Here is a 17,666-nt window from a genome sequence, read left to right as displayed (position 1 = left end):
ACAAAATGAATCAAGTCTGTAGAGAAAAAACTCATTCCTAAAAATGATAAATGAATGCCATGAATTCATTTAAGTGGCGTGAGCACAATTTCCCATCCTCGATCAGTTCACCTGGATTATCTGAAGCCCTTCATTGTCTGCCAGCTGTCAGACATATTTTTAATTAGGCACTAATGAAGTAATATATGTATGTAAACCATTTAAACCTTGTTCCAGTTTGCAAGGACATCTGTGAGGTGGAAAGTGAGAATCCTTGATCTTTGCCAGACGTTACAAATTATAAAACTATAAAACAGGAAACTCAGGTACTCAGAATGACTCAATTTAAAACAGGGGAGGGTGCTATTAAGAAGGTTAAAAAGGACATTTTGTTCAACTTAGTCAAAAACAGAGGTTTCTTTTCCTCCAATGTTTCTCTGCAACTACAGTTTTGGGCTGTTTTAGTGCCCAAGTGTAATATACAACTAAGTGTCTTTAAGTGTTTTGATGTGTTGAAACTTAGAATTTTAGTAGAATTTTGGGAAAAAGTGTGATTTATTTTGGTTCAATTTATTTCAACAAATGTTATTCTATAATTATATATAACAGTAGCACTTTGGCTCAGAGAAGAAGGAAACTACTATCTACAAACTACCTTGTATGCAGCCAATTCTAAACAATGTTTTTGACTTAATTTTAACTAGAAGATTACTTACAAGTGTTGAGTGAAGTCGGCACGAAAAGAGCTACTCTTAGTCATCCATAGGTGTTAAATCAGCCATTGTGTTTTGGTTTTTTTTTGCAGAGGGAACTCCAGTGCAACTGAGGTCAATGTTAAAGGTAGAAAATAAAGCAGGTTATTTATTTATTTATTTTTTGCTGCGGAAGGTTCACCCTAAGCTAACATCTGTTGCCAATCTTCCTCCTTTATTTTTTCTTTCTCTTTTCCCCCCAAAGCCCCAGTATATAGTTGTGCTTAGTTGTAAGTCCTTCTAATTCTTCTGTATGAGCCACCACCACAGCATGGCTACCCACAGATGAGTGGTGTGGTTCTGCGACCAGGGCCAAATTAACCTGGACCATGAAAGTGGAAAGCACCAAACTTTAACTGCTAGGCCGTCCGGGCTGGCTCAGGATATTTTTTTTTTAATCCCTCACTTTTCTGATTCAATTCTCTGTCCTTGCCAGACTCCCAAACAATTTTAGCAAGTATTAGTTATTTACATATTTATTTTTATTTTAGGTAACTAATGACGACCAATTCACTTTTTCATTTGCTTTTCACTGTCTATAAAATATCACATTCATATGTTTGGCCATGTGACTAGTTGCCTATGACTGAAGGAGATCAGCAAGTGTGTGTGTGAGACCAATGTGAGATCAGAGCATTGCCAGGCTCTGATTGGCTAATTTATGGGGTCCGATCAGCCCAATTGTCACTTAAGTATGCACCTTTAAAAAGAGTTACATCTATGTGCACGTTTTAATGGGAATACTTTACTCAAACTAAACTTGAGTGAACATTAAGAATCATTGCTTTATGAGGCAAAATTCAATGATGGCACCCCTGGCTGCACATTAGAACCAAATGGAAAGCTGTATACAAATATCAATGCCACCACCCATCCCATACCACTGTAAGCTATTTCTGGAAGTTACCCAGGCATGTTAGTTTTAAAAGCACCTCTGGTGTCTCAGATGTGCAATGGCATGAAGAATCTCCGGAAGGTAATATTTGAAAGCCATGATAAAGGACTTAGGAGAAAAGACTATTGTCACTCAAGGAAAAAGAAATTCTGCCTGCAGCTACCTTCCCACTTGAACTGCAATATCACCTCTTACCTGGTCTGCAGCCTTCTGAGTCAGACATATATTAACTACATTCTGTCACTGGCTGTACCAGCCTTTGGTTTGCTCTTCACATCAAGGTGTGATTGTAAAAAACAAATAAAAAATGTCATTTAAATTCCACACACGGAATAAGTATTGTTGTTGATTGGGAGGAACGTGCTCTGGTCTACATGATGACTACCTTTAAATGATGCTTCTGTGGATATAAGACCTTAAATCTCAAATTTAGGTGTGCATCGAGTCACCCAGCCTGCATGGTAAACGTGCATATTCGCAGGTTCACCACTGAGTTTCAGATTCAGCTGATTGGTGTATGTCCAGGAATCTAATTTATAGAAATATGACAGACTATTCTCATTCCAGCAGTCTGTGGATCATTGACAAGCACTGACAAAAGGACTAAAAAAATTCATCCATAATGGAATCTGTAGGGTCACAGTAAATAAGAATTGACTCTTTAAAAATAATTAATATATTCAACATACTAAAAATATGCTATATGGGCCGACCTGGTGGTGTAGTGGTTAAGTTCGCGAGCTCTGCTTCGGTCACCCAGGGTTCACAGGTTTGGACCCTAGGCACGCAGCTATGCATGGCTTCTGAAGCCATGCTGTGGCAGCATCCCACATACAAAGCAGAGGAAGTTGGGCACGGATGTCAGCTCAGGGCAAATCTTCCTCAGCAAAAAAGAGGAGGATTGGCAACAGATGTTAGCTCAGGGCTAATCTTCCTCACCAAAAAACATGCTATAAAACTTTTTTAAAAATCTAAAGAAAAGACATCTCTCAATTCTCAAGATTTTATTCATCTGTGTTCTTTTTGCTTCCATTCTGTCTTCTGAACTTTTCCTCTGCTCTCTTTTTTCCTATTTTCTTTTCCTTTCTTTTTTTCTCTCTTCTCTCTCCTGTCTCATCTCACTTCTTTCTCCTCCTCTCTATATCTAATATTCTTTCTCTCTCAATCTCCAAGGCTATCTGCATCTCTCTTTTTCTATCTGATTGTCTCCCTCTCCCACTGTCCCTCATTGTGTCTCTCCATTCTCCTCCTTTCTTCACCTAATAATGAAGACACCACTTCCCTTCATAAGCCTATCGCCATGGTCCTTGTTACTCTCTCCCTTTCTCTAACATCCTCCACTGTCCCGTTCCCCTCAATCCCTTCAGCCCCAACACACACAATATTTACTTGGCTGACTCCTCCCTTTCTCTACTTGTTCTCTTTCAAACCAGGACTCATCTCCTACGGGAAGTTTTCTTTCACACCTATGTTCAGTGTTGAACACAACCCTTGGTTATTTAACAGAAGCTCAATAGGCATTTGTGTGGAGTGAATTCCTCTCTAGCATTCTTTCTCATAATATACACAATATACACCTACCCTGAGGAGAAAATGGGAATCCAACTCTCTAATCAGCAATAAATTGTTTTATGAATCTGTGTAAAGGGGAAAAAAGTAAGTTGGCACGTAAAAAATGAGAAAGTTTTCCACATGTGGTCATGGAAGTGGGGTATTACAATTATTTTCCTTTTTTTTTTTTTGAAAAACAATTTACAAAACAAGATCCAAAAACAGAAAGAAAGTCAAAGAATGACATAACTTTTGGCTGATTATCAATATGATATTTTGCTGCTTATCTCTCTCTCTCTTTGTCTCTATGCTATTTAATATTTATCTTAAATCTCGTAGATCTTCAGATACATGTTAGTTTGCTTTGCATTTTAATTGTCTAGCATGTCAACATTTATTTGCCAGTACAATACAGCTATCATTATTTAGTTGAAATATGAAATCTTATGACAATAATACTTTTCATTGCATTTTGAAAGACAGAAAAAATGTTATGATGCTAGAACTTCTAGAGAAAATAAAGCAACTCAAATTTTCACTTTGCCAAGGTACATAGTGAGGCAATGTTTCCTACAGACCCTCAGTGTTGACATAGTATTTTATTATGATGTTATGTAAATATATGTGTGTTTGTGGACAGAAAATTAAACATAAAACCATTTACTTCTTGTTTTATATATAATTATAAATCAAAATAAATTTGAAAATTAAATATAAAAAGAGACTAAAAAACAAATTAACAGCATGAAATTAATAAACTAAATTCAGTGATGTCTCTAACAAGTATTTCTATATTTTTTATTTCATTTATTGTCAATCTGCTATTCTGATTTTAAATACAATGACTCTTCTTGTTGAACAAAGAGCTAGTTTTTAAGTAAAACATTGTTTTATTGGACCAATAATATGTATAGTGTAGTCCAAAATGCTGTAAGAAAGTGCAATAAAATAAGCATTCCTTTTCTGAAAACTTCTTCAAAGGTGCTTACATTTATGCATTATAGATTGTAGCATGTTGGTACCTATTGAGATAGGGTCTGCATAATATATCCAAACACAATGTGAATACGATAATGACTGAAATGGCAGAAGTCTTATTGACATCTGCATGCTTCTGCATCTGTTTAGTATAAGATATTAAATTATGAAAAATTTATTTAAATCATCCACAAAACTTTTTTTTACATCCCATTCCAACATTATTTGACCTTCAACTGTTACCGTAATATGATTTAATGCATGGGTATATGTGGTAGACTGAATAATGGCCCCTGAGTACATCCATGCCCTAATTCCTGGAACCTAGGACTGTTACCTTGCATGACAAAAGAGACTTTAAAGATGTGATTAACTTAAAGATCTTGAGATAGGGAGATATCCTGAATATTCCCTGTGGACACTTGTTATGGAGTGAACTGTGTTACCCTCCCCCAAATGCATATGTTGAAGCCCTAACCCCCAATGACTGTGTTTGGAGATATGGCCCATAAGGAGGTAATAAAGAGTAAGTGAGTTTATAAGAGTAGGGACTTAATTTGATAAGACTGGTGTCATTATAAGAAGAGGAAGAGACAGGAGAGAGCTCTCTCCATGCATGCACAGAGAAGAGGCCATGTGAGGACACAGTGAGATGGTAGCCATCTACAAGCCAAGAAGAGAGCTCTCATCAGAAACCATCCCTGACAGCACCTAGATCTTCTATTTCTAGCTTCCAGAACATGGAAAAATAAATTTCTGTTGTTTAAGCCACCCAGCTTGTGATATTTTGTTATGGCAGCCTTTGCTGACTAAAATCCTAAACTCTATCAAAAGTGTCCTAATAAGGGGAAGGCAGAGGGAAATCTGACCACCGAAGAGAAAATAGGAGATGTGATGACAGAAGCAAGAAGTTGGAGAGATGCTAGGGAGGAGTAATGAACCAAGAAATCCAGGATGCCTCTAGAAGGTAGAACAGGCAAAGAAACAAATTCTCACCGAGAGCCTCCAGAAAGAACCAGCCCTGGGCCGGCCCCGTGGCTTGGCGGTTGAGTGCGCATGCTCCGCTACTGGTGGCCCGGTTCGGATCCCGGGCGTGCACTGGCATACTGCTTCTCCGGCCATGCTGCGGGTGCATCCCACATACAGCAACTGGAAGGAGGTGCAGCTATGACACACAACTATCTACTGGGGCTTTGGGGGAAAAAATAAATAAAATTATAAAACAAAGAAAACCTTTAAAAAAATAAAATAAAAAGAACCAGCCCTACTTACACATGGACTTTAGACCAGTGAAACTGTAAATTAATAAATTTGTGCTACTTTAAGTCACGAAGTTTATGGTAATTTGTCACAGCAGCCATAAGGACTTAATGCAGTATGTATTTATCTGTTACTCCCATTTTAGTGCTTTTCTCATTAATTCATGACAATTATAGCACAATAGTCCAGTGTTCTGTGATTTTTAGGATTTCAAAAAACTTCATTTACAAAATAACTTGAGAGTAAGTTATTATTAGTAAAAGTGGAATTGTCACAAAGAAATAAAAAAGTGTTGACTTGGTAATTCAGGAAGAATACAAGAGTAAATGTTGCTTTAACACAAAGACAAAGCAAACTAACAGTTGCCATATACACTATAATCTTATATATGCTCAGGTGGGGCCAATGTTATCTACAACACAAAGACAAACTCAGGCAATGAACAGTTAGAAGTATTTGGTTATATGATGATGACCCACAATTGTCTTATGTGACTTGCATAAAGCTGAATCAACTCATGGTTCAGTTCAATGTTTCATCCAAAATATATTATAATTCCACATCCATGATAGATTGAAAATAAATTTAAATCTTGGCTACATTTTAAACACATTCCAAAGTAAGTGTTACTGTTAACACACAAAAAAACCTTTTTAAAAAATCCCTTTTAGTGTGTATTGATCCACAGCTCCTAACGTCAGTTACAAAGATGACTTTGGTTTCTGTCAGTTAATAATTCTCAATTTCCCCTAATTTCTGTCAAACCTAGTTCATGATGACACTTGTGTTTCTCCTCCATCCACTCTCATCATCCTTCTCTATTAGTTTTTCTTCCACTAGTAACTCTCTGCCCTTTCTGCTATACACGCCAAGTCTTCTTAATGTAACATCTCTTACTGGGCCGCTGTTCACAATAGGCCACAAGAATGAAGCCAGAGAAGCAGAATTTTCTTTGGTGTTTTGTGGGAGAGGACATTTGTGAATATTAATAAATTTACATGTTTTCTACATCATGCACTTTTTAGGAGATCTTTGAAATATAAGCATACAGTTAAAAATAAATTATTAAAATGGTGAATTGTAGAACATATATCCATATCCATGAATATATAGAAATATGTAGAATTTACTCCAAAAAATAGTATAATAACAGGGCAAACTTCCATGGTTCAAGGACAACTGGTTGAATATTAAATAAGTCAGTTCACACAGTTTCAATAAACACCTTTGCCGGATTAAATAAATTGATCAGAAGTTGGCTTATTTTATTAGTGACACAAAATAGTTTTTCCTTCCAACTACTGTCCTCCACAAACAAGGGGGCAGACCACAACGAAGCTAAGTTTTAATTTTTAATACCTTGTCAGTATCAAGATTTATTCATAGGAGTCAACTTTATCTGAAGAAATGAAAACATTGAATAAATTAGACATTTTCCCTTAATGTGTGATAGAATCAAAACTTACTTAAAAATAGTGAGAATAATTATGTATAGTAAAAGAGTTTGAGAAACAATATGGAACAAAAGTAGGAATTAGGAATATTAACAAGTTAAGAACAATGATTGCCATTTAACATGCATATATTGAGCACTATGTACAAAGTCTCTGAGAATACAACATTATAATGTTATAGCTCTCCTTAAGGATCTGATAATCTAGTCAGGTAGACAAGCATTTGTGTAACCTATAATGCGAAGCAGGCTTTCCTACCCGCTAGTGTAGCAGTGCCAAAAATTGCTCTGAGAACGTGGAATTAACACGATCGATTCTATTTCGGGAAAACACACTAAGTGAGGATTAAGGCCATTGATTCATCCTGTAGAGACTGCAGACCAGGGCGGCAGAAGTACAGGTAATGGCATTAGAGGCAGAGATAAGGGCATGAATGAACAGTTCATTGTGATTGTAAAGTATGAAAGTACAACATATGCTCCATGAAAGGCATGTGCTCTAGGGATTTTAGGATTTATGCTGGAGGAGAGAAGCAGCTGAAAAAACTAATCAGGTTAGCGCTTGGTAGGTCTTGATTTTATTCTGAAATCGGGGACATGACACACATAGGTCTTTGTTTGAGGTAGTGAACCAAAGCCTGGCAATATTGATATTATTTAGGTGACGGCTGCAATAGATACAGCAGGAGTTAATGACAGCCTAATCCAGTGTACTACAAATGAGAACAATTTGTTTGGCATAATGCTCTTATACTCTGTACCATGTAAACATTTTGTAATTATTTTCTATGTTCTCATACTACATTAAAAAGATATAAAAATATTTTATTGCTTTTTAGAAACCTATGTAATATAATTAGCCTGAAACAAGTAGAATTTAACATTATACATAACTACCATTTTTTCCAGGGGATTTAGGTGTTAACAATCCAAGTCCCCACTTTGTACTCATTACAAGATAACTAGAAACATTAGGAGTTTTGATAATCAAACACATGTTGTCAATCATGGTTGCCTAAAAGTGATAGAAAAGTAGATATCAGATTATAAAAACATGTTTCATAAGCATTGGAGCTGGTTTTGGGATTGATCACTGTGTTGTGTCATTTGAAAAAGAGCTATGAAAACTACTATTACTTTTTTTTAAAAGCAGCATCAAAATATTTCTGGCAAAATAAATCATAATCCCCATTCAACTAACTTAAAAAAGTTAACATGCTGATGCTCAAAGCAAAATTAAGTTGCTAATTCCTCTAAAAAATATCATTATAAGTGCAGTATGCTACCATCCTCAATATAACTTTTTTCTTTTTTCATAAAAAATTTTTTAAGTGACAAAAGTATATTCAATGAGAGTATGCTCATGCTTATATCCCCTTTTCTTACCATAAGAGATTAATTTCTTTCTGCTCTCCTTCTTTACTCTTGACCTTGATCTCCTCTAAGAATTGTGCTTCAGAATTTGATAACGGGAAGAGAAAAGTACGTGAGGAGATATAGACTATTAAAATAAATATACAGGGAAGATGCTCAAGAGATTAAATCGTCATAACGTGATAAAATATTTTACATTTTGCACTGGTGCATTAGACATGAATGTTTGTTTTATCATGTAAACTTTATATTTTTCATATATATATTTTGTTTCTATGTATAAATTGTATTAAAATCATTTTTTAAACAGTTAAATAACATATCCACTGTACAGAGCCTTTCCAGACTGACGAGAATCAATACCGCTTAAATAAAAAAGAATTCAGTGAAACAACAAAAACTTCATATTTCCTCTCTATTTTCTTAATTTGTGTAAAATGCATTCAAAACTAGAATTAATAATATTTACAAATAATTATATGATTATAGCATTGTATGAGAGAATCTAAAACATTCTACTGGAGAAAAGAAAAACATGAAAAATTACTTTTTGAAGTTGGCTTTTTGAATGCTGCCCACTTTTCTTCTCTGCACAGATCTATTAAGTGAATGCCACCATTCTCCCCACACTCAATCTACTTTTCTTTACATAAATGGAGATTATTTTAAAAGTAAACTAAAAATCTAGTATATTGATGTCCAATGAAGAAGGTTTTATCTAAGAAATCATTCCAAATATGTAGATATACGCAAGAACAAAAGGCAGACCCAATAGCTTATTAAGGTATTCCCATCCACATTTAAGATTTGCTTATAGAAATATTTGCTTGGTATTGACAAACTCATCACATTTTTTTAAATTATTGCAAACAATTGTCATATGGATATGGATATGCATGGACAAGATAAGCTACTGTTAACACCAGAACAGCTGATTGTTTTGGTGCCTGAATTAATGTAACATGTGGCCAATCTGATGGACTGCTGAAGATGTGGTCATGACAATGCAGAGCTCCCCCTCCCCACAGTGGAACCGGGAAGTCAATTCAGCAGATCCGTGTACTCTCACCCTGTGTCTCTTTGTTTTCTTTGTAAAATATTACTTAATTAAGAAGCTGCATTTGAAAGTAATCTTCAGAGTATCTGCTGACATTTAAAGTAGAAGTTATGGCTCAAAATGGTGCTGGACAGCAGTTTCAATAATGAATGCAATATTCCTATAGTTTGTGATGATTTTTAACACCCTTTAATAGGAAAGCTCTAGTTTGGCTAGCGCTTATAAATCTGTTGGTTACTTGACTCAGTCTTGTGCCTGCAATTAACAAATAATACAAAGCATTTGATGATATAACCTTAACAGTAGAGTATATAATTCCATGCAGACATTCTAATATATCTTGAAGTGGAAAATTAAAGTTTGGAAGCAACATATTTATTTATATAAAGGAAATTTGACAGATACATGGCTCATCTTTCTCTATTCAAGTTTTATCAGGCAATTTGAGCTTAGAAAAACCTCCATCTATTTTGTTTATTGTTGTTGCTGTTTCCATTTTTTTTTTTTTTCTGTTTCCATTTTTTATACCAGGAATAAACACAGTCCTGAAGTGTACTGGGACAAGGCTCAGATAAATAATAAGACAGAATCTCTAGTTACTGCTATGCTGGTAATTAGCATGTGACCTTGGGCAATCACATCCTCTATTTATACCTTAGTTTCCACATCTGTCTTAACAGAATATACTACGTAATCGATAAGGTTTTCTCCAGTTTTAAATTGCTAGGAATATATATTTATATGGGAATCTATGATTAAGTTTGATACCTTAATCTTTGTGCTGGAAAACAGATGATCATAGATTTGTGAAGGGCTAGTAGAAGAAACTTCAAATTGATTTTTATTTTACCTACTATTAGAAAATTTACTGGTTCTGGGTTAATGTATCCAATCGTTAAAATACAGCATAACCTTCTCAATTGCTAATGGGCAGAAGCATTTTCCATGAGTTCTTTATGATCCCAAACATCCATTGTCTAATGACTCTGTCGTAGAAAATAGAAAATATTTTAACCAATAGAGATGGCAACTAGTGATTCTGGACTCCAGGATAGAGAACCCAAAAGAGTCTTTGAGTCTTCCTGAACTTTATGGTTTAGTACTGTTTCCCATTTATGAGACGTAAATACTGTGGATTCTCAAATATCCTGGGCAGCGCATGGACAGACCATTAAAAATCACTGAAAAAAAAGAGAGACATAAGGAGAAAGACACTCCTTTATCAATTTTGTTTATTCTTTCCTGATGAATTCAAATATAAAAGTCTCATTTGGAGCTAATATGTTTTTAATATTTCTCTATCACTTGTTAATCCCCATTTTTAATAGAGCTTCTCTTGGGCTCAAAACATTTGATCGTCAGCAGTATTTTCATTGTCATTGAATTTATTGTTATGGTTACAATCCATTTATGTAAAAGGATATTCATTTTCATTTATGGAAATGATAAAGTTTCATTTAAAAATAAATGCATTTAATTAAAATAATATACAGTATACATAGAGTAAGCTGTGTGCAGAAATATTTACTATATTTACTATAGTTCATATGTGGGTATGGCAAAAAAAATTTTTGGTGATAGTACATAAAAGATGTAAGTTTGTGAACTACAAATTTTGTGGAAAATCACAAACTTTGAAATGAAAGAGAAGAGTAAACCTGCCCCCTTCTCCTCTTACTGTGGATCACTTTGAACAAGTTGTGGAACTTTCTAAGCCTCGGTTTCCTCAGTAAATTAGAGGTCATGCTATCAGTTTTTCACTGTTGCTGTGAAGAAGAAAGTAGATGTAAAGCATCTGGAGATTGGAGGTGTTGAAAAATAACAGTTTTCTCTCCAATATCAGACAAGAACGGACGTGCTTTCCTTAGTTCACTAGGATGAATCAATACAATGTTAAACAGTTTAAATAGCAGAAGAACTACATAAAGCACACAGGAATTAAAACCTTAATTTGTCCTTCCTTTTCCCTTTGATTATTTAGTAGCAAATAAGAAAATAAGTATATGGATGGAGAAGAAAGCAAAAATGAAAAGAGAGGACCTATTTAATGAGTATATTGATAGATTCCTACCTAATACAACACCATCTAAACAGCAGAAACAATCAAGAATGTCTGTGCATAGAACTTCTATTTCACACTGATATCTTGTCATTGTCAGTGTCAAATGTTAAGAGTAAAACTCAAGAGTAAAAATCAACATTGCAACCTCACCCCTGTAGCATAAAGTTAATATTGTAAGAAGAACAATGAAAATAGCAAGTTAAATTTTGGAGGGAAGAGAGGAAAGTTTGGGCATATATAGCAAAACATTAAGTAAGAGAATCCTGAGTTTGGGTCAACAAATTTAAAATATTTACCTGAATTATTAAACACTGAATTATGTCTTATAAATGTTCAGTTTTAGGATAGTAAGTGGTAGATAATCTAAATGGTTGATCTCCAATTCCTATTACCTACCACGTTTTTCCCTGATACTAATATTTTAGTGACTTCATTTCTTCTCATTATTTCTATTAGGAGAAAGATGAGGGGAAGGCAAGAGAATTAACTTTCATGAGATTTGCAGATCATCTTTGCGTTAGCTTCATTCATCCTAAGCAGGCTCATATTATTAGAACTAACCATGTTAAATATATTGAATGGATTTTTAATAACTTTGTCTTCATAATTAATCCTCTTTGAATATATTTTTATGGTAATTTTTTAAAAATCTAAGTTTAAATTCTCATTTAGTTTTTCATTTTCTTCTCTGTTGTTATACAGATGTTCACAAATAAAACCAATAAATTGGTCCATGAAGGGCATCTTTGGTGTGGTGCTCACCTTTGTATGTCCAGAAACTCGGTTCCGTCAGTTTGACAAAGTTGATCAGTCTCCGAGGGACTGAAACACTAATCAAATCCATAAAAGTCTGACTGACAAATCAGAATGCCAACTTATTACCTTTAAATAGAAGCTACCTTCACATCAATTGAAATACTCCTGGGAATTGTTAAGGACACTTTCTTCTCATTATCCATGTGACTGTGCCACAGAGCACATTGGAATTCATCAGTTGCTTTGGTAAGCAAAAAATGTAGCAAAGGGTATTAATGTATTGAAGAATATTTTATCCAGGATATGAAAATGTATGATTAGGTAATGGCCTCTTCAGAGGAAGGCCTACAACTCTAGCAGCCAAAAAAATACATAAATACATCAGATATATTCTCTTTCTTTCTTTCTTTGACTATGTTGGAAAAAAACTTGACAAATTCTTCTAATCTCTATTTTTAGTATTAACAAAATTGAGTGTATCATTCATGCTCAAATCAGTACAAGAATATCTGAAGCTATGGTACACCCAAGCACATTGATTGAAATAATACAATGGTTGTGTTAGCCATTCATTTTTAAACTACTTCAAAAACAAATCACTTATACAAATGGCTCACCTCAAGCATTGTCAATCAGTACTTTCCTTTGCTTTAATTTTTTTAAAAGAATTTATTTTTTTAGAACAGTTTTAAGTTTATAATAAAAATTGAGAGGAATGAACAGAGATTTCCCATATATTCCCCGCTCACATACATGCATAGCCCCCCTCATTATCAACCTCACTCACCAGACTGGTACGTTTTTACCAAGGGTGAACCTACATCGACACATTATAATGACCCAAAGTCCATAGTTTACCTAAAAGTTCACTCTTGGTTTTGTACAATTAACGGGCTTGGACAAATTCATAATGACATATATTTATCATTATAGTATTATACAGACTATTTTCACTGCCCTAAAAATTGTATGTGTTCTGCTTGTTCATCTCTCCCAACCTCCTCTGGCAACCACTGATATTTTTGTTGTCTTCATAGTTTTGCATTTTCTAGAATGTCAGAGTTGGTATCATGCAGTATGTAGACTTTTCAGATTGGCTTCTTTCACTTTGCAATATGCATTTAAGTTTCCTCCATGTCTTTTCATGGCTTGATAGTTCCTTTCTTTTTAGCACTGAAGACTATTTCACTGTCTGGATGTACCAGAGATTATTTATCCATTTGCCTACTGAGGGACATCTTGGTGGCTTCCAAGATTTGGCAATTATGAATAACTCTACTATAAACATCTTTGTGCAGGTTTTTATGTGGACATAAGTTTTCAGCTCCTTTGAGTAAATACCAAGGAGTGCGATGGCCAGATCACTTGGTAAGAGTATGTTGAGTTTAGTAAGAAACCACCAAACTGTCTTCCAAAGTGGCTGTACCATTTTGTACTCACCAGCAATGTATGAGAGTTCCTGTTGCTCCATATCCTTGCCGGCATTTGGTGCGGTCAGTGTTCCAGACTTTGGCCATTCATATAGGTGAGTAGTGGTATCTCATTGTTGTTTTAATTTGCATGTCCCTGATGACATATGATGTGGAGCATATTTTTATATGTGCTTTAGTTTTTAAAAGTGACCTTATCTCAATCTTGTTTTTGAAACCTGGAGAAATAACCTACGTGGAACCTACACAAATCTAAATATGACCTATACTTAATACACAGTGTGCAGATGACTATTTGAAATTGAATTTTATTATTACTGATGTTTTTGGGGTATTACAGATTCAGGGCATTTGTGTCTATTCAGTAAAATGATAGAGGAGTAGCACATTATGAAATCTAAATCTTATTAAAAATAAATAAAAAGCCTACAATATATTTCTATAGTACTAAAGCCAAAGTCCCCTGCGAAAGCATGTTACTTATGTGCAATGACTTTTATTGTAAACAACCTTCCATATGGAGACTCCTTGAATTCTCCAATGTCTGATCAGTTATAAATCAGAGCTCTTGTTGACAGCAGAGTTTCTTCACTGGTATTGGTTTGTAACTTCCAAAATTCTAGTTAACTAACAAACACAATTGAAAGACCAAATACCAATTTTCCACAGTTAACTGTATGTCACTGTTGCTCTGTCTACAAAGCCTGTGGATGACAGAACCAGTTATGCACAGTGGATTAGGGAAAGAAATCATGAGAGAGAAAGAAAGAAAGAGATAAAAAAAAAAAATCTACAGCATAATTAGGAAACCATATGTTTTCTTGCTGCCCTATTTTTCTCAGGTACTTTAAAATATTCTCCTGAGTTCAATTATCCTAACCTGGGCTCACAGCAGGTTGAATCTGAAGAACATTTATAAAAAGAGAATGAGTTTCATCCAAAGCTCGCAAGACTGAAAGGTAAAATAAAGTTAGCCAGGAAATATTGATATAGTTGGGGAAATATAAAAATCGGGGTATGTTTTTGTTTTATTTTTTATTTGTAAATTTTATTATTATGGGGACTCAAGGCATTATTTTTACAAGTAGAAACACGTATGAATAAATTAATATACAGCTTTTTAGCACTAATGGATCCTTAAATGCTAATAGCTTTATTACATGTACAATATTGGAATTATTATATGTACAATTTGATCAAAGTTAAAGGTTTTCTCTATAAAAAGGCGATCATATAAAGTTAACACTACAATCAAATATGCAGAACATTGCTAATAACAAAAAATAATTTGACATGAGGCAAATATGTTTGGATCATTCCAAAATTGACTTGTAATTTAAACAAATATAGGGCCAGCCCCGTGGCTTAGCGGTTAAGTGTGTGAGCTCCACTACTGGCGGCCCGGGTTCCGATCCTGGGCGCGCACCGACGCAACACTTGTCTGGCCATGCTGAGGCGGCGTCCCACATACAGCAACTAGAAGAATGTGCAACTATGACATACAACTATCCACTGGGGCTTTGGGGAAAAAAAAAAAAGGAGGCGGATTGGCAATAGATGTTAGCTCAGAGCTGGTCTTCCTCAGCGAAAAGAGGAGGATTAGCATGGATGTTAGCTCAGGGCTGATCTTCCTCAAAAAAATAAAAATAAAAAATAAGAAATAAACAAATATAAATACTATTCACTTTGAGAGATCGTTCTTTTTTATTTTTTCCAATATCCATCTTTGCTGATTACTACAAATTCAATAGCTTCAAATATAATCTTTCGATACATTTCCAGTCCTGTATTTAATATTGCCACTCAAATGCTTGGTTGAATCCTCAGACTTAAGATGTTCAGAACTGATGCGATCTTTCATTTCAATGTGGTCTTCTTATTACACACCACCCACCTGCAGTTTCATTAATATTATCCACGTTTCCCAGCATTGGTGATTTCTTCTCTCTGTCCCACCCATCTAGCCATGAAGTCTCATTAAATAAATCTTTGTTATGGTCTCTCCAACATCATATTTCTTCAATTTTTCTCTAATTATACTTGCGTAAATCGTTATAATTTCTTACGTATAAGACCAAGTCTTTCCAGTGTCTTCATGTTTTATTCAGTGTTCCTCATGTTTTTCTTTCAGATTAAGAAATTTTAAAAATGGGTTATAATTAAATACTTCCATACATCATTTATAGACTTCTATAATGTAACCTCATGCTAGCATGAAATATTTTTTTCATTATATCTCATATGGGCCTTCTACCTGAGCAAGTATTTTCTCTTCACTATCCCCCTCCCCTCCACCCTTCAAGGGCACCTCTGCCCCACCTCCCTGCCCCACCTCTCATTCCATCCCTACCCTCGTCATCATAAAAGCCATTGGCCATGCTACTTCTCTCACTTTTTTCATCCTCTCAAACTATAAATATCACATCCATTCTCCAAAGCCAGATCAGACTCCATTTCTTTTCAAAATATTTTTCTATTTCATTCATTCACTCATGTACTCATTTGTTTATGCAGCCATCACGTATTCATTGAGCGCCTAACTCTGGTGACCTGGACTGGCCTACTGCTGTCATGAAGTGTGTTGACCATTGCAGATTAAAATCCTCTCTTTCCAACTTCCTGTACCCACACTGATTTCTTTCTGCTGAACACCATTGTACATATTCTATAGTTTAGGATATATATTTTGTCTCATTTGTTACTGGTTTAAAACTCTCCTACAGGTTTAGAATGTAGGCATTGGAAGAGACTATGTGACTTACATTGTTTGTATCCACCAAATAGCCCAGAGCCTAGTTTATTGCTAACACATGATAATGTCGCAAATATTTTCTAATTAAAATATTTGATTAGGGGCCTGCCCCATGGATTAGCAGTTAAGTGTGCATGCTCCACTACTGGCTGCCTGGATTTGGATCCCGGGCGTGCACCGACACACCTCTTCTACGGCCATGCTGAGGCCACATCCCACATACAGCACCTAGAAGGATGTGCAACTATGACATACAACTACCTACTGGGGCTTTGGGGAATAAACAGGAGGAGGATTGGCAATAGATGTTAGCTCAGGGCTGGTCTTCCTCAGCAAAAAGAGGAGGATTAGCACAGATGTTAGCTCAGGGCTATTCTTCCTCACACACACACAAAAAATGTATTTGATTAGAGTGCCAAAAAATTTTTTTAATATTTTTCCTATGTGTTGCAATGGATCATAACGACAGTGGTCTAGTGAATCTCTGATGTGTGAGTTCAAATGTTAGTACCTCTATTTTTTATGTGTTTAATATATCAGAGAAAAACAATGCCTATGGTTTAAAAGAACAATGCAATACAACTATGACAGCAGCATTCCAACTCTGGCAAGATAATTTTCTTTGAAAGTTTTCCTTAATGCCCCCCCACTCCAGTTTTAAATTCAAAAAGACAAAAGCAGCATTAGAGTCAATTTCCTTAAGTATCAAATAATCTGTATTTTGCAAAAATGATTATTGCAGAGAGAAATGAAAAAAGAAAAAAAAAAAGAATGTTTCAGCGATCAACGTCTCTCCAGGGAGAGGTTAGAGGAACTGAAGATCATAACAGATGTTTTCAGCTATATAGTTAGCTAGGGCTATGATGCAAATAATTGTTACTGCCATTATCTTTGAAACCAGATGTCTGATGCCCCTGTGAGAGACAACAAAATAATAATAATAATGGTATAGATGATTTTCAAGCCTATTGCTGTTACAACTCAATATTGATTTTTTTCTGTATAACTGCTGACAGGCACACCAAAATGTTGAGAACAGAAACACTTTTTTTCCAAATTTCACTAGAACATCATTTACAATTAAGTCTTAATTTATTATTAGTAATGGCTTTTACTGTCATAATATGCTAATAAGTTTACAGAAATAGGAATAGGGAAACAAGAATCTCTCCAGAAATTCTCTGTCAACTGATTTGAGCTTGAAAAACTGTTAAATTAATTGCATGGCATGTTTATCCAGAATTTTCTCTGTGGAGGCAGCCTAGTGCCTGGCAGTATTTTTGTTCCTCTGATTTTCTGGCGAGGCTCAGGAAAAAAATAAGTCTTTTTAGTGAGGTTTCTTCAGGGGCTCAATTCATTTTGCATAT

Source organism: Ceratotherium simum, chromosome 36, assembly GCF_057802395.1.
Source record: "Ceratotherium simum simum isolate JZ-2026a chromosome 36, ASM5780239v1, whole genome shotgun sequence".
Lineage (NCBI taxonomy): Eukaryota > Metazoa > Chordata > Mammalia > Perissodactyla > Rhinocerotidae > Ceratotherium > Ceratotherium simum.
This window is presented reverse-complemented; position numbering follows the sequence as displayed.